We start from the raw sequence: 23,867 nt of genomic DNA on the forward strand, positions 1-23,867 counted from the left end.
GGAAGGCAGCTGCCACCTCCATCTGGGGGTCATTGCTAAGTTTGGATTCAGACTCCGATGCCAGGACTGAGGACAGGGCAGGACAGTGGAATGGACTATAGGTTGGAAGAACTCCAACTCAGCTAAGCAGTTATACCTCTCCACACTCGCCACTCTCGTGTTTAACTAAGAAACCTGGTAAAAAAGCCTGGTAAGTAAAGAGAAGTCACCTAGTCTTGGGCATTCTCCAAATCATTGGATTCAAGGACTTTGTGAGGTCAAAAACAGTAATGAAGCAAACCTATCTGAAACTTCAGCCAAGTCTTCCAGCTCAAATGCAGACAATCATATACAGCTAGCAGAACAGAGCACAGATCAGAAGAGAGTCAAGAAATTGATTCATACTTGTATAACCCATTGGTTTCAACAAAAGTGCCAATGCGATTCAAAAGGGAAAGAAAATCTTCTTGAAGAAATGTTGGAACAACTTGACATCTATATGGAAAAAAAATGAAGTTGAGATAGAGCATACCCTTAATGGAAAAGTTAAAATTATATAACTTCTAAAAGAAAGATAGGTGATATAGCAGGCTGCATCTAACTCGGCATCCCTTACCATTGTCACACTTGCTGTGGGATAGGCTTTGCAAGCGTGTCCCCAAGACTTTAGCCTCACGTTTCTCCAGGGAGAACATTCAGGGGACCAGAATAAAGGCCTTGGGGCTCTTGAAAGCCAGGAGAGAAGAAACATTCGTGTCATTCCATGATGTGGCTATGGACTTCACCCAGGAAAAGTGGCAGCTGTTAAGTCATGCTTAGAGGACCCTGTACAGGGAAGTGATGCTGCAAAACTACAGCAACCTAGTCTCCTTGGGAATTTCATTTTCCAAACCAACACCTGTCATTCTGCTAGAGTATGGAGAAGAGCCCTGGAAAGAGGAGAGAGGACATCAGCCCAGCCCCTGTTCAGCAGATCCAAAGCCAGAAATTCCACCTTATTCCTCCTCCGTTCTGGTCTTCTGTGGTCAGCAATTACATCAACATGTGCTGTATGATCATCACCTTCCAATCTGTCCAGGCTTGTTTGCAGGAACCCTCCAAAGAGCAGATCTCTGCCCAGCAGATCAGAAGCAGCAGCTGCAGCTATTCTCTTATGAAAGCTTCTGGGGTGACAGAGTGGAAGGTGAAGACAGAGAAGGTGGCTCCAAATCTTTGTTTGGGAGGACAAGAGAGAGAGATACTTCAAGAACTTTCTCCAGCCCATCTGAAGAACAGCTATTAAGCTCAAGAGAAAGCAAGACAGTGATGGAAATTAGGTTCAGCTCATCTGGGAAGCCAAAACCTTTAGAAACAGACAAAGCATTAAAGTGGGTAGAAATCTCGGGATTTGAGGTAGTCATTTGTGGAAATTGTGGGCTCGGCTTCAACCAGAAATCAACTCTCTTTAGGCGTCAGAGGACTCTCTTAGGTCAAAGCCTTATTTCTGCAGTGAGTGTGGCCAAAGCTTTAGCTATAAATCAACTCTCATCACACACAAGAGATCACATACGGGGGAGAAGCCTTACGTCTGCAGAGAGTGTGGGAAAACCTTCAGCCACAAGTCAAACCTAGTCACACACAAGATGGCACACTCTGGGGAAAAGCCCCTTGCATGTGAGGATTGTGGGCGAAGCTTTAGGCAGAAGTCAATCCTCATCAGACACCTTCGAACACACTCAGGAGAGAAGCCCTTTGTGTGCCAGGAGTGTTGGTGAGGCTTCAGGGCTAAGTCAAACCTTATCACACACCAGAGGACCCACCCGTGGGAGAAGCCTTATGTCTGCAGGGACTGTGGGAGGCTTTTTTGAGATAAATGCACTCTCAGCAAACACCAGAGATTTCATTCACGGGAGAATCCTCATTTGTGCAATGAATGTGGCTAGAGCTTTAGTCAGAAGTCATATCTCATTAAACACAAGAGGACACACTCACGGGAGAAGCCCTATGTATGCAGGGAGAGTGAGCGGGTTTTCACTGATAAGGTGACCCTCAGCACTCATCAGAGGACACACTCGGCGGGAGAAGGCTTATATTTGCAGTAAGTGTGGGGAAGGCTTTTGGCTGAAATCACTCCTCATTAGACACAGGAGGACTCACTCGTTGTAGAGAAGTTTTATGCCCAGGGAATGTAGACGAGGCTTTAGCAATAAATCACACCCCATCAAGCAAGAAAGGACAACTTTAGGGGAAATCTTATGTGAACAACGAGTGGTCTTCAGAGATACGAACTTTCACCAGAAGATAGGAGAAGACCTAAATGTATAAAGCAGTGGTTCTAGGCTAGAAGTAATTTTATCCCTTAGGTAACATTGGTGATGTTTAAAGATACTTTTCAGTAATCACAACTGGGAGACTGCTACGGGCATCTAGTGGGTAGAGGCTGAGGATGCTGCTAAGCATTTTACAGTTCAGAGGACGGCTCCCCACAACAAAGAACTATCCAACCCTAAAACACTTGGCCCCTCTAAGGCTAGCTCTGGCTCCAGGGCCACCCATTGGCTTGGCGGAAGGTTTCTTAGACTATGCTTCAGCTGAGAGCCTTCCTCCCCAGCCTCCTTCCTTCCCCTTCTCCCCCATGTCTAGATCTGAGGCCTCTCCTTGCCTTCTCTGCCTCCCTTTCCATTTTTTTCCTCAAATATGATTTTCCCCAAAGTCTCTTGAACATCTAATCCTACCTGCTTTCTCAGAAAACTCCAACTGAAACAATTACAAAGAAAAAATGGTAATTTTATAATGAAGCAACTTGGCCTATATCACCTTAACAAAGTTAGCCACAGTCCTCCTACTAGGATTCATTGGAAAGGACACCATGTCATTTTTTTTTTTAATATTCCTGCCAAAGAATGTGTAACCTAAATATTGCCATAAGAACTAGACAAACAACACAACACTGTAAATCAACTATACTTCAATAAAAAGATGTTTGCTTTTAAAAATTTTCCACACAAAAATGAAATAGACAAACAGAAATTTTAAGATATTCTATGAAACTACTGCTCTGCAAAAATATCAAGGCCAGGAAAGACAAAGAAAGGTTGATAAACTGCTTTATATTTTAGGCAACTACATACACATGAAAACTTAACACAGTGCTTGGTATATGATTGGATCGTGGACAGAAAAACATGTAGTTACAAAAGACTATGGATTAGAGAATAGTGTTTAATCAATATTGGGTCAGTGATAAATGCAGTGTAAGGTGGTCATGGAAGTCATGCCCTCAGTCTGGAAGTGCACAGGTGAGTTTTTAGAGGTAAAGGGGCCCAGTGACTTCAACATGTTCACAAATTGCTCAGAAAAAAGATGGTCTCAAAGTGTTCATAGAAAAAAAATGTATATAAAATATAAATACATTTTCCAGGAGGAAGGGAGGAGAGAGAGTGAGCGATCAGAGAGAGAGGACAAATGGAACAAATATAAACCATTGGTTAAGTCCAATTAAAAGGTATACAATAATGCCTTCTACTTTCCTTACAATTTTTCTCTGAATTTTTTATTATACCAAAATAAAAATATTAGCACAAAATAAAAAGGAAGGGAGGAAGGAAAGAAGGAAGGAAGAGTAAGAACGAAAGAAAGAAAGGAAGGAAGCTCTTGTGTTGTTAGGTTGGTTGGTAGTTGGAGTACTAATCACAGTTAAAATTGGACTTGCAACACAGCCCAGAATAACTCAACTCCTACAGAAATTAGAAAGATTAGCTCATATCCTGACTGTCAGATAAAAGAAAGGGCTTGCACTCTCTTGAAATATCCATACAATAGTCTCTAACCATTCTTTTAAAATACACAGTGTTCTGAATATAATTAAAAATTAACAGATATAGAATAAAGTAGGAAAATGTAACCTGATTCAAAAGAAAATAATAGAAGTAGACCAAAAGATCACCCAGTTATTGGAAATGGCAGCAAGGGCTTTAAATCAATTATTATAACTAATTTAAAGAATTTGAGGGGGGGAAGGATATTTCAAAAGGAAAATCAGAACTCCAAGAAAAGAACCAAACATGAATACTAATATTAAAATATGCAACATCTGAATTTTTTTCTCCAAATCTGCCGATGCAGTAAAATTAACTGTCATTTTTCTTCCATTTCTTTCTGAAATAACTTTCATGGAGATTCAAATGAGTGATTTAAATGAACCCAGAAATAACATTAGAAGGGAGTTGTTGCTTTGAAAGTTACTCATCACCTCATTCTTTAGAACTGGGAAAACCAGTCACTAAACCCTGATCTAGTCAAACATATTATGAAGAGGCACTAAATTTAAAATTTTTCCTCATATTTTGGACTCTAAATAAAAATTACACTACTTAACTCTGCCACTTGCTTCTGAAGCAGATGTGCTTCTGTGATTCTTATTTAGAAATGTTTTTAGTTCCAAATTTTAAACAGGATATTTGCTTTGTCTTAAGGCACTTGCCTAAGTAGTTTTATTTTTCATAAATAATTTTCCTTTTAAACTTACATCATCTTCTAGCTTGAGCAAGAATCTTCTGTCTCTCTTTTTCTGTCTCTCTTTTACTGTCTCTCTTTGTCTCTGTATCTGTCTGTCTCTTTCTCTCTCTCTAATGTATTTAGACCAACCCTCTCTCCTAATTTAGTAAATATAACATCTTAGTTCTTGCAATTTCAAATAAGCAATAAACCACTATAAATTTTCATGGTTGACCCATTCTCATTAATCAGTATTCCCATATTAAATTAGTTATGAAAACATTAAACTGGCTAGATGTGATCCACTTATTATTGGGATTAAAATGAGTGAAATTTCTAGGGAATTATTAGCATTTATTATATAAATTGACCCTGCAATAGATATAATATGATCAAGATGTTTTGGGCAACTGTGATTTATGTTCCTTTTCTAGCTTTCTTTGACATCAGAGAATGATCTGAATCAGTCTCAGTTCACTGTGTTAGTGTAAAACAAATAACATTTATTGGTTCGGGGTTATTAAAATTTATGTTTCCCCTTTTGGCAGTGTGAGGTTATTTGACTTAACTATATGACTTTATTTTTATTTTATCTCAAATAAAACTTTTTAGGCAAGGATTTTACTTGTGATTTCACACACACACCCCACAAAATCTACAATTTCATATAAGATTCCTGTTAAGAATACTTTCCTTGGAAAAGTTTGGCACTAAATGAGCAGCAAATACATAAAAACTTATAAGCTTTATGTAATAATTCAACACGTGCAATCTTGGGTCATTCTACGATCTCTGCTCAAGTTCAAACACACACTGCCTTAGGAGTCTAACGTTTGGAATTAAAATCAAAATGTGAGAGGAGTGAGACATAGATGGTGCTAATCTGGAGTTGTGTATGTGAGAAGTGGGTAGTAAGTTTGTTTACAATATCTGCTTGTCAAACTTTTCTCTCTGGAGTCTCCTCCAGCAAGAGCAGAAGGAATCTGGATAGAGGAATTTCTTTCTAGACATCTGGTCCTCGGATAAACGTTTAAATGGATTCCTCATCTGTAAAATCTAGTTTAAGAGACAAGATCCTCTGTCAACTTCAAGATGCCAGCTATGATATACAATAGTAGGGAGGCCATAGGAAAATATTTAGAATAATTAAGGCAAGCTGTCTTTCTGGGCTGGGGGAGTATAAATTGATAGATTTGGATATTGATGGATTCAGTTACCTCCTACTTCTCTCACCTCCTTAAAACCAGATAACTTAATCATAATTGCTGTTTCTATGCGGTACCTTGGCAAATAAAGACAAATAAACTGCCATAGCAGTAAAAACAATCTTCAAAATACAGTGGGAAGATTCACAGGAATCATCTTGGTTCAAATTTTGGCTCTGTTTTTTAATTTGCTCCACAAGGTTGGACTTCATTGGCTCTCTCTAAAAGTTTAATTTCCTTCTCTTCAGTGTTATTAAGATTAAAATGATACTATATAAACTAGAATTGTGGTAAAAGCAGCCTTTAAAAAATACTCTTTTCCCTTTGCTGTTTCCTATTAGTAGGTCCCCCTCGTTTAAATAAACAAGAAACTTAATTGGTCCAGGGCAGCTGCAGCTTCAGGTCCTTTTATGACCTTGATCAAGTCATGTAACTTCTCAGAGTTTCTGTCTTGCCACCTGCAAAACCAAGATAATCATAGTTGACACCTGCTCACCATGCTGTGAAGATGAATGTGGTAACATCCACAAAGCAGGCTGCACTCTGGGAGAAGCCAAGTGTCACTTGCAATAAAAATAACAAGTATAACATTAAAAAATATTTATTTCCCAGGTACTCTCTAAAGAGATTTGGGCGTCTGTTGCCCAGGACACATTGGCCTTTAACTAAAAACAAATACCTGCCAGTTTTCATTTAAGTCCATTTTAGCAAATTGTTACTGTTTTGTAATATACCTACTGAGTCCTTGTAGATTAACAAAAAGCCGCTGGGAAAAAGCACTGTACCTTGCCGGCAGGAAATGGAGAACCCCACCAGGGCAACTCTGTGCACAGTTACCATTCAGCCAGCGGCACTTCTCACTGTGATTTGATAAACCTTGCACTTAGCAAAGACTAAGCATTTTAATAGGGAGATTTTGCAGGAATTTTTGATTACACTCTGTCTGATAGCAGTATGTGCCAAATATACCTGGTGTCATGAATCTCTTAGTGTTCCATTTAAACAGGTCTATCATTGTCTTGTCTCCCACTAATACCTAGGGGACCTTTTTACATTGAATTTGAGGTTTTGATTTATTACCATACCTCTGGGAAAAGTACTGTTGACATTAGAATGTTTTTTAATGAAATTACTTATTTAAGAGATGAGCAAAACATTGTGTCCAAGTGCACGATATGTGCTTATTAAGGAAGCCAGCAGGTTTTATAATATGTCTTCAATTTTTAAAATGCCTCAGCTATCATTTTCTAGGTATGGCTTTCTACATATGACTTTTAAAATGATAACTGGAAGCGTTTCTCCTATAGTCAGACTTGATTTGTGAACATGTTCTACTGAATGCTGAATGACTCAATGAAACTCATTTAAAGCACAGTCTCTATATTCAGGGGTAGAAAGCTGGGAGAAAACCTTTACCTGAATGTCATTCTCTGGATTGAAAGAGAAAGTGTAATATAAATAACCCTCTAAATGTGCTGGTGGTCAAGTTACTACCTAGTGTGTAAAGAGGAAAACTATTATTTCTATTAAAAGTCAGGGCCAAATAATAATAGGAGTAGGAAAAGAGATAGAAAATTAGAGAGAGAAAAAAAGAAACAGTTTTTCAGTAGAATTCTTTGTGCTTTTAAGAACAGAGTCTATTGAAGATACGTATCAGTGACGCGTAAACTTCAAACAATGCCTGTTCTTCAGTTTTCTGCAGACTCAGATGGACTTTTAACATTTTCTCTGTAAGATTTGAATGCTACTTTAAAATAGAATGATTTACCAAAGACTCAGTTTTTCTTACATAAGAAAACAAAGTAAGAGGATAAGAGAATAAAAGGGATCCTTACTTATAGGACTGAGCATGTTCAGAATGTTAAAGGCAAGCTCACACTCAGTAAATCTCACAGGTGCGGTGGTGATGGTCTCCCAGTAGAACCCTCCCCTTCTGTCATGCCTCCTATCCATCCTCCACAGAACTGTTAGGCTACTAATTCTAAAGCATGTTGACTCCCAGCTGTTTTACAAATAAATGCATTCAAAGCCCTCCATGATCTCAACTGCAGTTGATCTTATGATTTTTCTGCTGTTCCACTGTACTTAGTCGACTTTCCCGTCTAAGTGACCTACTAACTGAATCATCTTCAAGCTTCCTGACTTACATCCTTTTTCTCACATTTCTCATGGCATCGACAAAGTTTTGATTTTTTCTGTTTCCAAGTTTAATGTGTGTTATTTTTTCTTTAATTATTATTCTGACTACTTCTGCCCCATAAGCCATAGTTAATTTTTCTCTCTTTAGAACTCTCATAGCAATGTATTTGATCTTTCATACAATGTTACATTATATCCTCTACTGTACATTACACCATCTATGTAGATGCTTCCTACTCTCCACTACGCCTGATATTTTGTTCCATATGTTATAAAAACTTCCTGAGGTCAGAAATCAATTTGTGGTTATGCCAGCTCAGGTACATCTACCTCTGAGAGCACGTTACATTTAATGAAAACCATATAACTCATTGAATAAATACAAAGAGGAATATTTTAATCCTAATTTCATCAATTCTTCTTTCATTTGGTACAATTTTATATTTTATTTTGTTTGCATTTTTCTTCACTTAGTTCTGTTGAAAACGACAAACTTGCTTTACAGCCCAGAAAGAGGAGATAAAAGAAAGTACAGAAGGCTAGAAATGTAGGCTTCAGAGTCATCAGGATCCAGGTACTAGGTGATTAGGACCAAAAGGGCAATTTCACAGCAGGAACAACCCAGTTAATATACTGCTGCTCAGAAGAAATGGAAACCAAACAGTTTTCTACTGAATTGTCCAGTTCTGAGAAAGGGGCATCTAATTGGTCTAACTGGTCTGTTAGGCTTGTCTTGGGGAAGATGTAACTACTATTTACAGTGTGTGTCTTAAACACTTCCAATAGTGAAGACATAGTTGCAGTAAAATAAATGAGAGGGCTATTAGGAAGGAAAAATAGAGGCTGTCAAAGACAGGCACACATCCATTACTGAAGATTCATTACGTGGAGACATTAGGTGAAGTGTGGGAGATGATTGTCATTATTTTTTATAAACTGTAATTAATGAAGGCGTCCTTGAAGTGTTTTATTATACTTCATTGTGATGCATTAGACTAAGACTGTGTTTACTGCACAAAGGGAATATCTTGCATAATTTTCCACATGATTGCCACAAAATACCCCCAGTTATGATATAACATCATTTACTTTTTCTATAATCAGATTGTGGGTCAGCATATATTCAGAGGTATCAAACTTTCTGACTCTATGTATAATATGCTGGATGGTGTGGCTTTGAAGATCTTTAAATACAGGCATATTTAAGAATGAAATAGTAACTGACTCAAAAAGAGGATGAGATATGATGTGCCTCTAAAAGGAGTTATTTCTTCTGACAAAAAGCACATATCTAGTCAAAGCAGCAGACTACGTGAGTTCTAGGACTGGCTGGGCTTCATGACAAGACATCCTATGTTGCATGAAGCAAAATAACTTATTTTTCTTGCAGTATACACTTGGTTAGCACTCCCTACCACCTTTACTCCAGAAAACAGTTCAGATTGTAAGAAACAGTATTAACACGTTTGTTGCCTGGCTAAAAAACTTTCACCGAGTACCTACTCCTTGTTTTGTAGAAACAGAAGTATCTGGCCAGATTCTGAGAATAAAATGAGCAAAACCAGAGTTGCTGCCTCCCAGCAGCAGTATTTGTAAAAGACAAGTGAATTGATTTCAGTGATAATAATAAGACCCATTATTTCCAGTGATTTATGAACCCAGAAGAGGGCTCCCAAGAAGTAAAGGAGAAGCAGAATGTAGCATCAATAACTTTTAGAGAAGATGATGCTTGAGTAACTTATTTAAGTACATTTTGGGATATTTCAGATGAAGAAGGTATGCATGTATGTGGGTAGGGTTGGGAGGAAGTGAGGACAGATAGACACTAGACGTTGAAGTACACGTCTCTCCTTCGTTGATGGAAGGAAAAATAAATTCTGCCACTTTGTCCCTGAAAATGAGCTAAATGAGTTAGAGTCAAAGTTGTCTTTTTAAAGGTAACTCACCGGGTAGGGGTTGGGGGGTTACTATGCTATCGTCAGAAAAAGTGATTTGCCACAGTAAGGAAGCAATCTGGTTTGCGTCCATCTAAAATGAAACTTGATGGGATACGGGAAGGCTGCCGCTGTTGAGAGCACAATGGAATATTTCTGCCTCTAAAGAAACAATAACAAAGATAGACTTGTTGGGCTTCCCTGGTGGCGCAGTGGTTGAGAGTCCGCCTGCCGATGCAGGCGACACGGGTTCGTGCCCCGGTCCGGGAAGATCCCACATGCCGCGGAGCAGCTGGGCCCGTGAGCCATGGCCGCTGAGCCTGCGCGTCCGGAGCCTGTGCTCCGCAAGGGGAGAGGCCACAACAGTGAGAGGCCCGCGTACCGCAAAAAAAAAAAAAAAAAAAGATAGACTTGTTGCAAATACAAAAAAGTCAGGAACAAATAAGAAGTTGGCATAGTAATGATAATGAAAATTTTGAGTCTGCACAAATGGCCAAATGATTGTTTTTTATTCATCCAAGCTAGATTGTTGTCTTTGAAAAATTTTTAATAGTTTATCTAGACAGATAGCTTATAGCCAAAGCTCATTTGTTTTTATACTGTTTGGGTTCTCAACTAAGGTTTATTGGCCTCATTTAAAACAAATGTTTTTCAACCATCAACAAAGAAATGAGGATGTTGAGACAGTCTCTCCTTTGTCTCTGAGGCAGTCAAGTGGAAAGAAAGGCACACAGAGTCACCAAAGGCCTGTGCTACAATTGAACCAGGAAGAAATACCAAGGTTATAATTAACATCTGACGTCAATATCATCACCCCAGATCTGAATTTATCAGTGAATCCATGCCAGACCTTCAGTGCCAGATGGTCAGTTGACCTCTGTGATTAGTTATTTCCCTCTTAGATGATAGCACATTTCATCTTTAGGCCACTTTAATCATTAGGAAATCCTTCCATGTTTTGCTTGCAATTATCTGTTGAACCTACCATTTAATATTTTAATTGCTTAAGATACTGCTTAATTGTTTTTCTGATTGCTTACCCTTCCAATGCCCATATATGGCAAACATAGTTCATAATTTTTTCCTACCTAGGCTAAACCACTCCCAGTCCCTTCAGATGTTCTGCATGTGACATCATATGTGTTCTCTTCCCCCGCCTCATTTAGAATATGCTACATTTCCTCTATATTTTTCTTAAAATGCAAGATCTTATGAGACTTCCCCTAGTCTGAAATATGTGTCAATGTCCCTTAGTATTTTAGAGACCCTATTAAATTTGGGAAGTAATAAAGATACGAATGTTTCTTTTACTTGTATTGTCTTCATGCAATTGTCATCACCAATAACCCAAATCTTTTCCCAATCACTTGCACACTCAGGTATAGGTTTCTGCTTATAGACGTGGGAGAGGAGATTCAAATGTTAATGCACTGGACTTCTTTTTCTTGAGATTTTTAGGGTTCACTTGTCATGAAATGTTTCCCTGATGTTTGAGTATTGGCATAAGATAGCAGAAAACTCAGTCTGCAGAGAGATCCATGTATAAATCCTGTTCTATCACATCACAGCTCTGTGACCTTCAACTAACTATTAACTTCCCTAATTCTCAATGTTTATATCTACTAAATGAAGACCACTTTCAAAAAATTGTGTTAATATTAAATGAAAGGGTGTTTGGAAAATATGAAGAATAGGTAGTGCTTTGTTCATAGGAAATGCTCTATGAATGTTACAATGCTGCAGGGAGGACATCTAATTCACATCTACTTTAAAAATAATGGCTTCTTTCCTAGACAGTAAGTGCTAGCAATAAGAACTTCAAAACTGAAATGTCTGAAAGGTCTCCAAAATTTGTTCACCTTATAACTGAAATTTTGTACCCTTTAACCAACATCCTTCCAACCCCACAACCCCCGTCCCTGTTAACTACATTCTATTCTCTATTTCTATCAGTTTGACTTTTTAAGGTTCCACATATTAGTAAGATCATGCTTATTAAGTGCCATTTGTGTTCTGGGAAGTGGAGATGTGATAATAAGTAAGGCACAGCCTCCACACCAAGGAACTCAAAATTTAGAAAATAAAACAACAACAATAACAAATAACACTTGAACGTTGCTCATAATGTACCAGGCACTTTTGGAAGAAATTTACATAGATATCTCATTAAGTGTTCATAAAATCCTATGATGTAGAAAATATTATGTTCATTTTACAGATACATGAATTGATACTATATAAATATCATATGCATAAAAAGGCAAGTAAATATGCACAATATAATAGGATATGCTCTGTAGTAGATATTTGTAAGCTCAGGCAATACTTGTTTTATTTATGTGAAATGTCTATGCCATGAAATATGACTCAGAGTTTGCCAAGCAGAGAACTAGAGTGGAAAGATTATGTTTCTGGAAAAGAAAACAAACATTTACAAAAATATTGCAATTTGCTTCTGCATCAGCCTCAGTACCATCATCATCATTATCACAGCTAATATTTATTGAGAGATCACTGTATTTCATGTTAGTCATTAAATATTTAAGGAGGATGAACCCTTTTATTCTTTACAATAGCTGAAGATGTCAATACCATATTTATCAATATTTTACAGGTAAAGAAATAAAGACACACAAAGAGGACCCTAAGTTACACAGCTAATAAGTGGCAAAACAGAACTTAAACAAGGATGTCTCTCCCTAGAGAGCCCACACTCTTAACCATTAAATATACTGACTCTCATGAGGGACATAACATATTTGGGAAATGGCAAATAACTATGGTTGTGATGTTAAGATAATCATAGTAGATGGAGAATATAAAAGTCTTAGAGTGTACAGTCTTTGTGATGCCATTATATTTAGACTTGTGGAAATATTGAGTCTTTGATGAATCCATGAAACAACAATTGTTTTCAAAAGATCACTCCATGGAGAATTGATTCAGGTAGTGAAGATATTTGAGGAAAAGAAATATACTTGGAGGAAAGAATAGTCTAAGACAAGAAGGATGAGAGTTTGAACCAAGGAGAACAGTTATGGAAATAGAAAAAAGAAGAAGAAATTTAAGCCTTAGTAAAGTAAAAATATAGTAGAGCAGATGTGATAATCGAGTTTCTGTCAAAGAGTAGCTAAAAGGAAAAGGAGAAAGTTTCTGACTTGGACAAATGGCGGAGGGAGGGGCCATCAGTAAACACAGGGAATGCAAGGGAAGAAACAGGTTTTAATAGAGGATAATAATTGCAACTTTGGAACATTAGCAAAATTACATTTCCTGAGCTTCATTTTTTTGGAAAATGACTTCAAATTTCTGACTTCAAATCCACCCTTGCTGTCACTGTGAAATCATTTTGTTATGCTATTTTTTCTATTAAATATGACCTAACTTTGAAGTAACTCTATTGGTACTAGTCTTCCCGTTCCGAAAAATAATTTAGTATGCAGTCCTCAAGTTGGCTTGGAAATGTTATTTTCTTGTGAACGAAATAGTTTTATTTTCCTTTAAAGGGAATCAACGGTTTGTAAAACATGTATAGCCAGGTGAGTATGGGTCTTACATATTTTGTGTTGGAAATAAACATGTAAATGAGATAAGCATTTCCCTCATCAACTAATCCAATTTTTCTTCAAGAGCATGTTGCAATGTTGAGTTTCCTGTATATAAACAGTTTATCACAGACATCTTATGGCTCTTAGAGCAAAGTCATTTTTTAATTTAAAGCTAATAATATAGCTTAAACATTCTTTTAAGATGAAAAATCCATCCTGTAGGTTCTGTTGCTTTAATTTTCTTCATTGAGGTAGATTTTTCCTTTCCTGTCAGATCCTCTTGTGGTCTGGTTTGGTTTAGTTTGCAGAAGTGATTGGCTTCCAAACGATTGGCTATAAAGGTGTCTCTTTTCCTTGTCTCTGTTGTGTTAACAGCAATCACACCAGCAGTCTATTTTATTTTCTTTATCTTTGTAAATCTAAAAGGGACTTTTACTTATCATATAAAGTATTTTGTATTTTCCTTCTTTACAATTTCTCTCTTCAAATGGTACAGAAGCTCCAAGAAAGCAGTTGTTTTATTTATTGTACATATGTCTCTACTTGCAGAGCAGAGAACAATTCCTAGCATATAATAAGCCTTAATAATTCTTCATTGAATAAATAAAAAATGAAGTATGGATGAATCTGTAAGCCCTCTTCCAAGTTTTTGTTTAGTTTCTGGCTATTACTTATTATATAAAAACTAATTTTGGACTTAGAAAAAAGTTGCAAATACAGTAAAGTATCTTAGATACTTCACCCAGATTCTCCAAATGTTATAACTTACACAACCAGAGTACAAATATCAAAATCAGGAAACTTACCTTGATACAATTCTATTAAGTAATCTAATATTAAGTAATAGTTACTAAGTAATCTACAGACGTACTCAACTTTAGGAGTGGTCCCATTAATGTCTTTTTTTTCTGATATAGGATCTAATTTAAGATCTCAGATAATGTTTAGTTTGTCATGTCTTTCTGGTCTTTTTCAGTCTGGGACAGTCCTCAGACTTTGTTTGCATTGATAACCTTGACATCTTTGAAGAGTACTGACTAGTTACTTTGTACAATGTCTACCTATCTGGGTTTGTCTGATGTTTTCTCATGTTCAAATTCAGATATGTTTTGGGCTAGATTGCCATGGGAGTGATGATAAACCCTTCTTAGCGCATAATATCAGAGGATTCATGATATTTAAATTTCTTATTTATTGATGCTAGTTTTGATCCCTTATTTAAGAGAGGTGGTGTAAATCAGGTTTCTCCCCTGTAAGGTTACAATTTTTCCCTTCGTAGTGAACAAATATGTTGGAGTAGATACTTTAAAACTATGAGTATACACTTTTTCTCATCATGTTTGCTCCCTAATTTTGGCATTCATTCATGAACATTTTCTACAATAAATATTACTCTGGTGTTTGCTGAATGATAATTTCCTTTAGTCCTTCTGCATTTATTAGTTTGAGTTCTAATTAGTTTGAGTTTGAGTTCTGCATTTATTAGTTTGAGTTCTCAGTAAGGCTGTCCCTTTATCTCATTTATTAATTCAATTACCAGTATAGACTCACCAATATTTATTTTATTTATTTATTTTATCCATTACTCTACTTTATAATTTTGCTCAAATTGTCCCAGATCCAACCACTGGCTTCTGTGTAATTTCAAATGGCCTGAACATTTTTTTAAGCACTTTCTTGTGCCACAAAAATATTAATACTTAGACTTATGTTGTACTTGCCTTGCCCTAACCTTGCAATCTGTCAATTTTCCCAAGGAGTCCTCTCTTATATAACAGTGATATTTAGAAATCAAAACTCTCTGTGTTCATTGCTACTGGAATGTCATTGTTTTTAGACCCTTTCAAGCAACATAGCTGGGAAACGAATATACCATCAACACGGAAATACACACATTTATACTATTCATATACATATTTTTACTATTTCTATATCTGTATCTGTATCTATGACATTCTCATATTTCTGACTCTAATCCAACACTGAAAGGTTCATTCAAGTCTTCCTCTTTCTTTATTTGTAAATTCTTTCCTGAATAGCAAGTGCTATACAATATATTTATTTTTCTCAAACCTAGAATACACAGTTTCAGAATTGTTAACCTATATTCCTGTGACAAACAAATTTATCAACTAGAGCACAGTATTCATGTACAGTTATTTTGAATTTCTGTCAAAATCCTGTTTCTAAAATTAACTTCATTTGTTCCACCATCCCCTAGTGAGTTATAAGTATGCAATATATTTAGTGTTATTTGTTGCCACTTGTATTTCATTTTATCTTCCAATTCCTTCCTGGTTGGTTTTAAGTACTTTATTTTGGTAGTATGTCAAATTATATCATGGTTTGAAAAGTAAACATATATAAAAATGTATGATCAGGGAAGCATTACTTCTCCCATATCGTGTACCCTGTTTCCATTTCCCCATTTTTTTCACCCCATTCCATCCTATGCCCTGTAGGTAATATATTTTTTTAGTTTCTGGGTTTTCCTACTTGTATTTATTTAATTTTTTGCACACATGTATGTTATATACATGATATCATATCATATACATGCACTTCCTTACATGAAAGGAAATATTAAAGATACTATTTTGCACTTTGACTTTTTTAATTTAACAACATATGCTAAAGTTCACTTACATAAGTTTGTAGAGATCTTCCTCCTTCATTTTTATATAGCTGCATAATACTCCATTGTGTAAATGTATTATAGTTTACTCAACCACTCTCTTATGTAGGACATTTAGCTGTTTGCAAAGTTTTGCAATTACAAACAATTGTATAATAAATGATAGTACATATATATGTTTGTATTGTTGAATCTTCAGGATACACTCCAAGAAGTGGATTGCTGGATCAAGTGGCAAATGCATATGTAGCTTCTAAATTTCCCATGAGAAAGTGTTGTTAACAGGTTTTATTCCCAACAGCAGTGCATAAGAATGCTCCTTTGCTCACTGGTTTCCAATAGAATACGTAGCCACTTAAAAAATTTTTGCCAATCTGATATGTGAGAAATGGTGTATCAATAATTTTCTGATGTGAATTTCTTTAACTGAATATGAATGTCTTTTCATGTGAGTCAGGACCATTTTATTTCCTTTTTTTGTGAATTATCTATTCATGAATTTTCCTATTTTTCCATGTTTTTCTCCATTATTTCTCAATTTTTTGGAAATATTTTGCAAAGATTTTCTCCCTTTGTCAATTGTCTTTTGATGTAGTTTATAGTGCTTCTTCTGGACATATAATTAAACAAATTATATATTTATATTTATCAAAATTGTATTGCCTCTGAATATTAAATCAAGTTTAGAAAGACTTTCTTTACTTATATTATCCCCCTAGGGCTTTTATGACTTCAATTTCTAACACTTAGATCTCTGACACATTTTGAATTTATTCTTATGTATGTTATACTAAAGGTGGCATTTCAGATCACAGGAACAAAGATGGAATTTTAAATAAGTGATGGCCAGATAACTGGGTATCCTTTTGTAAAGAGATAAAATTGGATCTATACTAATACAATTGAAATTAGTATATTTTTCTATTCATGGACCAGTACTACACGGTTTAATCACAGAGTCTCTGTAATATGTCTTAATATATGGTTTGTCTGTTTTAATATCCTTATTTTTAGATTTTCTTTTTTCAGTGTTTTACTGGCTATTCTTGACTGTTTGTTTATCTACATGAACTTTTGAGCCATCTTATTGCACACAACATCTTTATTTTTTTTTTAAAGTTGTATTAAATTTATAAGTCAGCATAGGGAGAAGTGATATCTTCTTAATATGAGTCATTCTAAGAGGAAGGGATGTTTTACTATTTGTTAAAGTCAACTTTTGGTTATTTCAGGAGCACTTTCAAGTTTTTCACATTTGGGTTTTGTCTGTAATTCATCTACTTCATGGAACTAATCAACATTTCCTTTGTGGCCAATTATATGATCATTTTCTGTGAGTGTTGCATGAGGACCCAAGAAGAGGTTATATCTCTCTTATTAGGGCATAAAGTTTGACTTATCTATAAGAGCTATCCCACTTATATTATTTAGGCTACTTTCTACTGTATCTGATATCAAGATCACTACCAATGCTTTCTCATTTTTTCCATTCACCTTGTCCATAGCTTTAGTATTAGACTTTCCAAATCATTTTGTTTTAGATGTATCTCTTATGTACAGAGCATAGTTGGACCTTGCTTTGTAAGTCCAATGGAAAAATATGTCTTTCAGTGGGCATATTACACTATTTATTTGTGTAACATATATGTTTCATCTCAATTCAGTCATAATATTTTGTAATTTTGTGCATTGTGTTACATTTGCTATGTTTCTCTAGAAAATGTGTATTCATTGCTATTTAATTTACAAACTTTTGGGGGGATATTTAGGGAATTTTTGTTCTAGTCCTAATTTTTGTATTTATACCATTAAAAAAAATTTCCTTGGTTGTCTGCTATCTTATTTAATGTACTAACTGCTTTGTCAGTTTCAATGTAATCATTTAACTTCTGCTTACTGACTAATCAATGAGTTTTTTCTGCTTTCCTCTTTTTCCTCTCCCTTTTCTTCTATTTTTCACTTGTGTTATTTCTACTTTTTTACAACACATCATATTTTTTTTTACATATAATGTATTGTAGGCACCAATTCCTCCAAAGAAACTGGCCAAATGTACTCAACTAGAAGGCATATTTAGTGAATCTTCTTATTTTTTTTACTTTTAAAGGTGTTCTCTCTAATCCGAAATACAATCTTTTCCATAATACTCCTGTATATGTATGTGCCATACCAAACATAGTTCTATATGTACAAGAGTATCTTCTGTATCCTCAGGCCAATAATTATTTAGTGCAATTAATGTTAGTAGTAACTTTCACCGAAAGAATGTTTCAAAAAAGTTTTACCAGAAGTGGTCATTATTTTACTTGTATTCTTCTATTGTTCTCATTTGCAACCTTGTTGTTGCCTCCTGTCATATCGAAAGTATTTTGTGAATTCTAGTTTCACGTTTTCACTAAATAGACATATTTTAGTTACTGAGTCCAAAACCAAATTCTAATTTCTTCAACTCCTTGTAAAAATGGTGTACTGAAAAGCCACTTTTGAGATAGAATCTGGTCCCAAAATTTGTATGCTTTAGAGACCATGGAAGAAAGTAATTTCTAGGTTTTTACTTACTCATAAAGACTGAAATGAGAACATTTGTGAAAGTTCCTTAATTAAAAAATTTTAATCCTGTATATATTTCTTCATATATTTCAATCCAGAGATACCAAACTCATTTTAGCTGTCAAGATAGATTTTATCTCACAGGTTTCAAGTTCCTCATTTACAAAGTAGAGATACTGATAATACCTGCCCATTTTTGCTCCTGAAAATATTGCAGCAATGAACGTTAACTTGAAGAGTGTTTGTAAATTATTGAAAACCTGATCCATTTTCTTCCCCATATTGTGAGGCTTACATTTGATAGTGTGAAAGTGTTTTTAAAAATGGCAAGGTTCTATTCAAATGTGATTGTCTGTGATCTGTAGGTCAATTTAGCTGGATGACACAGTCTGTATGGTACCAGAATCACCAATTTAATATCATAAATTTAATTTGGAATTGTAAATTTCATTTACAGTTTAATTCAAATAAACAAGTAATTTTTAGATAAAACCTGATCTATTTATTGATAGCTGGAGTGTATATCCTATGGAATAATCACACACACACGCGCGCACGCACACACACACACACACACATTAGGAGCAGAATATTAGGCCACATTAACATGACTTCAGAGCAAAAATAAATTTAAGCTGTGATTTAATTTACCAGTCTTTAAACCTAAATCTAGAACTGATATTTAGCTGGTACACAAAAGAATGATTATGATGGTTTTATAAATGTTGAAATTTTTTCATCATAAAGCTACGGTGTTGAGTCCTCAAGAGCCCCACCACAATAGCCTGATTCTACCTTCCTAGAATATCCAAGGACCCATCTTCTAAGGGTTAGACCCTAGACCAGCAGGGTCTTCCTGGCCCCTCTTCCAGTGCGAAAGCAGCTATTGTTCTCATTGATGGATATCGTAATTTCCACCTTTTACTAACTCTTTTTGAGGCAAAAGATGATGGATGAATCAGACTTGGGTTGGCTCTAATCTTGATAATTTGATCTCTCCTCTCCTCTCCAGCTTCTGTATCTCTTATCCACCAGGATCTACTCTTAGAGGCTAGCAGTGGTGGGCTACTGCAATATGTCTTGACTCTGGGCTACTCGCAGTTCCTCTAGTTTTAGCATGCTTTTTTGTCTTCATCTGACTAACTCTTTTCATCCTCATCCTCATCCAGCGTAGACATGCCTCCTCCTGGAAGTTTTTACTGACACTCTTGGCATATCTGGAAGATACTCCTGTGTATTCTCCTAACACCATGTATTTTTTTCCATCTATATCGCTGTCAACCTACACTGAAATTGCCTAATTTTGTGTGTATCTTTCCTTCTAGATTCATGTTTCTTAGGCAGGAGTTTGTTGTCCAGTGCTTAGCATATGGTGTCACAAAGAAAAGAATAAATATAGTTAATACATGGAGGCAAAGTATATATCAGGCCCTCTGATAGGTTCTTTATAAATTTTACCTTTTGAAATCATTCTTTTGAAGAAAAAATAAAAATTCAGAGAGATGAACTAATTTTCTTGAGTGCATAATCCCTAGACTTGAACTGGAGTCTCTCTGACTCCAATATCATTATTCTTTCAGCAATATCACACTGCCTTTCTAGTGACTTGCAATTACATCCTTTTCTATTTAGCTTCTAAGGGCACTGAGCGTTTGTTTATGTCTCAATATCCAATTTGCTTTTCTCCATTGAAATCTGAAAAAAACCGTCTAACCATTTGTAAAGTAGTTTATCCTATATTGAATTCTTGGAACACAAATGGCATACTGGATTCAGCAATCAAAATCAAAATTGGCTTAAAGGTTAAAATTCTCTTTGTCAATAGTTAAAATTCTGAGGCTCTTACTCTTGAAAGCTTTGTGTTTCTATCTATATTCACTTATTTTTTTCTTTACTGCATCTATGCAGCAATCTTCTTTAATGGTGTAGCTTTTTAAAAACAGTTTACAATTTTCATGCTCACGCAGAAGAGTTACAGTCTCTGCACTTTAATAGAAAACTGTCTTCATAATTTGTCTCCCTATCTTGTCTTTATCAACCTGAATTCTGTGGGCAAAAAATATTAACTTAATAGCATAGGGTGGCTTGTGATCTCACTGATTATGTTGTGGTTTCTCCTACTTTTTATAAAGGAAGAGCATGTTGTGAACACAATAAAGAAAGCCTCATACACATTAAGCAGGTAGGCATGCAGATTGGGAGACAGTGTGTTGATTCCAAGATCTATACAATTGCATGTTGAATTTGGGCATGTTATTAATCTTGCTGAGACTTTATTTTCCTCATTGTTAAGAAATATTGGAATAATCAACATATAAATATAATATTTAAAATACATAAGATTTTATATAAAATGTAAAATAATTAAAACTTAAATATAAAACTCAGGAAGGAAAATATTTATAAAACTCATGAAGGTTAAAAAGATTAATCAAACTTAAACTTAATAAAGCCAGGGTTTGGGGACTAAGGCTTTGCCACTCTAATGCTAACAAGCATTAAAAATGTTTGATTTTTGCTCTCTCTTTTTTTTTTCCCATCCAGTTTCGTATGTAACAGACTCATATAAAGCACAGTATGTAAGGTGTTAGTCTTTAGTAAAAAGTATCACAATGAGTTAAGAAATCAATGACTCTCCAGTAGAATATAACATAGCTCAGTGTCATTTGGTCCAGGATGGGTTTGTGTGATCACTGTTATGTCTTCAGCACCACAAACAGGGACATGGCAGGTAAGAGGTAAGTATTTGGTGAATGCTGTTTTCTGTTATTACTTTCAAATAAAATACTTTTTAGAGAAGTTCTAGTTTCACAGCAAACTTAAATGAAAGGTAAAGAGATTTCCCATATACTCCCACCCCCAACACGCGTATAGCCCTTCCACTAACAACATCCCCCACCACAGTGGGACTTTTGTTACAATGATAAACTGACACTGACACATCATAATCACTCAAAGTCCGTAGTTCATATATTAGAGTTAACTCTTGGTGTTGTACATTCTATGAGTTTGGAAATATGTATAATGTATTGCATATAACTGTATTATTGTACAGAATAGTTTTACTGCCCTAAAACTCCTCTGTACTATGTATTTTTTTTTTTAGGGGTCTTTCTGTGTGTGTGTGTGTGTGTGTTAGTTTCTGCTTTATAACAAAGTGAGTCAGCTATACATATACATATATCCCCATATCCCCTCCCTCTTGTGTCTCCCTCCCACCCTCCCTATCCCACCCCTCTAGGTGGTCACAAAGCACCAAGCTGATCTCCCTGTGCTATGTGGCTGCTTCCCACCAGCTATCTATTTCACATTTGTAGTGTATATATGTCCATGCCACTTTCTCACTTCGTCCCAGCTTACCCTTCCCCCTCCCCGTGTCCTCAAGTCCATTCTCTACGTCTGCGTCTTTATTCCTGTCCTGCCCCTAGGTTCATCAGAACCTTTTTTTTTTTAGATTCCATATATATGTGTTAGCATACAGTATTTGTTTTTCTCTTTCTGACTTACTTCACTCTGTAGGACAGACTCTAGGTCTTTCTGACCTTCCCTTTCCCCTATGCCCTGGAAATCACTGATCTGTTTACTCTCTCTGTAGTTTTGTCTTTACCAGAAAGCCAAATAGCTTGAATCATAAAGCATGTGCCTATTCAGATTGGCTCCTTTCACTTAGTGCTATGCATTTAATTTTCTCCATGTCTCTTCGTAGCCTAATAACTCGTATCTTTTCAGTGCTGATACTATTCCATTTTCTGGATGTATCACAGTGTATTTATCCATTTACTTACTGCAGGGCATCTTCTACTTCAAAGTTTTGGAATTACAAATAACACTGCTATAAAATCCATGTTCATGTATTCTGTGGATATAAATTTTCAGTTCATTTGCATATATACTCTGGAGCACAATCAGGATCATATGATAAGAGTACATTTCATTTTGTAAGAAACTATCACACTGTCTTTGAAAGTGGCCATAGAATTTTGCATTCCCACCAGCAATGAATGAAATTCCTGTTTCTCCACATATTTGACATCTTTGGTGTTGTCAGTGTTCGGGGTTTTGGCCATTCTATTAAGTGTCTTTTTGTTTTCATTTTCATTTTCATTTTCTATTGACATATGATGTGGAGCATATTTCCATATGTTTATTTGCTATCTATGTACCTTCTTTGGTATGATGGCTATTAAAGTTTTGGGTCCATCTTTTAATCTGGTTGTTCATTTTCTTATTATTCAGTTGTAAGAATTCTTTGTATATTTTAGATGATAGTTCTTCATCTCATGTGTCTTTTGCAAATATTTTCTCCTTATCTGTGGCTTGTTTTTTCATTTACTTGACAGTGCCTTTTATGCAGCAGAAATGTTTAATTTTAATGAGTTCAGTTTATCAATTCTTTTTTTCATGAATAGTTTTTGGTGTCAAATCTAAAAGTCCATCATCAAACACAAGGTCATGTAGGTTTTGTCTATGTGATATTCTAGGAGTTTCCATTTAGGTCTCTGATTTATTTTGAGTTAATTTTGTAAAATGTGTATGGTCTGTGTCTATCTTCTTTTTTTTTCCTTTGTGCATGTGGATGCTCAGTTGTTCTAGCACTGTTTGTTGAAAAGACTATCTTTGGTCCATTGTATTATCTTTGCTCCTTTGTCAGAGAACAGTTGACTACGTTTATGTGGGTCTATTTCTGAGCTCTCTATTCTGTTCCATTAATCTGTTTGTCTATTCTTTCTCCTAATACGCCACTGTTTTAATTACTGTAGCTTTACAGCAAGTCTTGAGGTCTAGTAGTGTTAGTCCCTCCAACTTTGCTCTTCTCCAATATTATGTTGGCTATTCTTGGTATTTTGCCTCTCCATATATATTTTAGAATCGACTTGCCAATATCCACAAAATAACTCCTTGGATTTTGATTGGTATTGTCTTGAATCTATATATCAAGTTGGGAAGAACTGACATTCAGACAATATTGAGTCTTCTATCTGTGAGCATGAAATAGCTCTCCATTTATTTAGTCATCTTTGATTTTGTTCATCAAAGTTCTATAGTTTTCTTCATATGGATCTTACACATATCTTTTTAGATTTACACCTAAGCATTCTATTTTGGGAGTCATTAGGGTAAACGGTCTTGTGTTTTTAATTTCAGTTTCCAATTGTTCATTGCTGGTATTTAGGAAAGGGATTTGATTTTATATAGTAACCTTATATCCTGCAACCTTGCTATAATCGCTTATTAGTTCCAGAATTTTTTGTTGACTTCTTCAGATTTTTACACAGACAATCATGTCATCTGCAAAGAAAAGCAATTTTATTTCCTTCTTCCCAGTCAGCATATCTTTAATTTCCTCTTCTTGCCTTATTAGCTAGGACTTTCAATATGATGTTTAAAGGGAGTGGTGAGA

The 23,867-nt window shown here is 35.5% G+C and overlaps 1 pseudogene; it reads left to right on the forward strand.

Moving 5' to 3' along the window:
- Positions 1-819: 819 nt before the first annotated feature.
- LOC103073035 (zinc finger protein 133 pseudogene) lies at positions 820-2,283 on the forward strand (annotated as a pseudogene).
- The last annotated feature ends 21,584 nt before the right edge of the window (positions 2,284-23,867 follow it).

This window comes from Lipotes vexillifer, unplaced genomic scaffold (assembly GCF_000442215.2).
Source record: "Lipotes vexillifer unplaced genomic scaffold, Lipotes_vexillifer_v1.1 scaffold505, whole genome shotgun sequence".
Taxonomy (NCBI): Eukaryota; Metazoa; Chordata; class Mammalia; order Artiodactyla; family Lipotidae; genus Lipotes; species Lipotes vexillifer.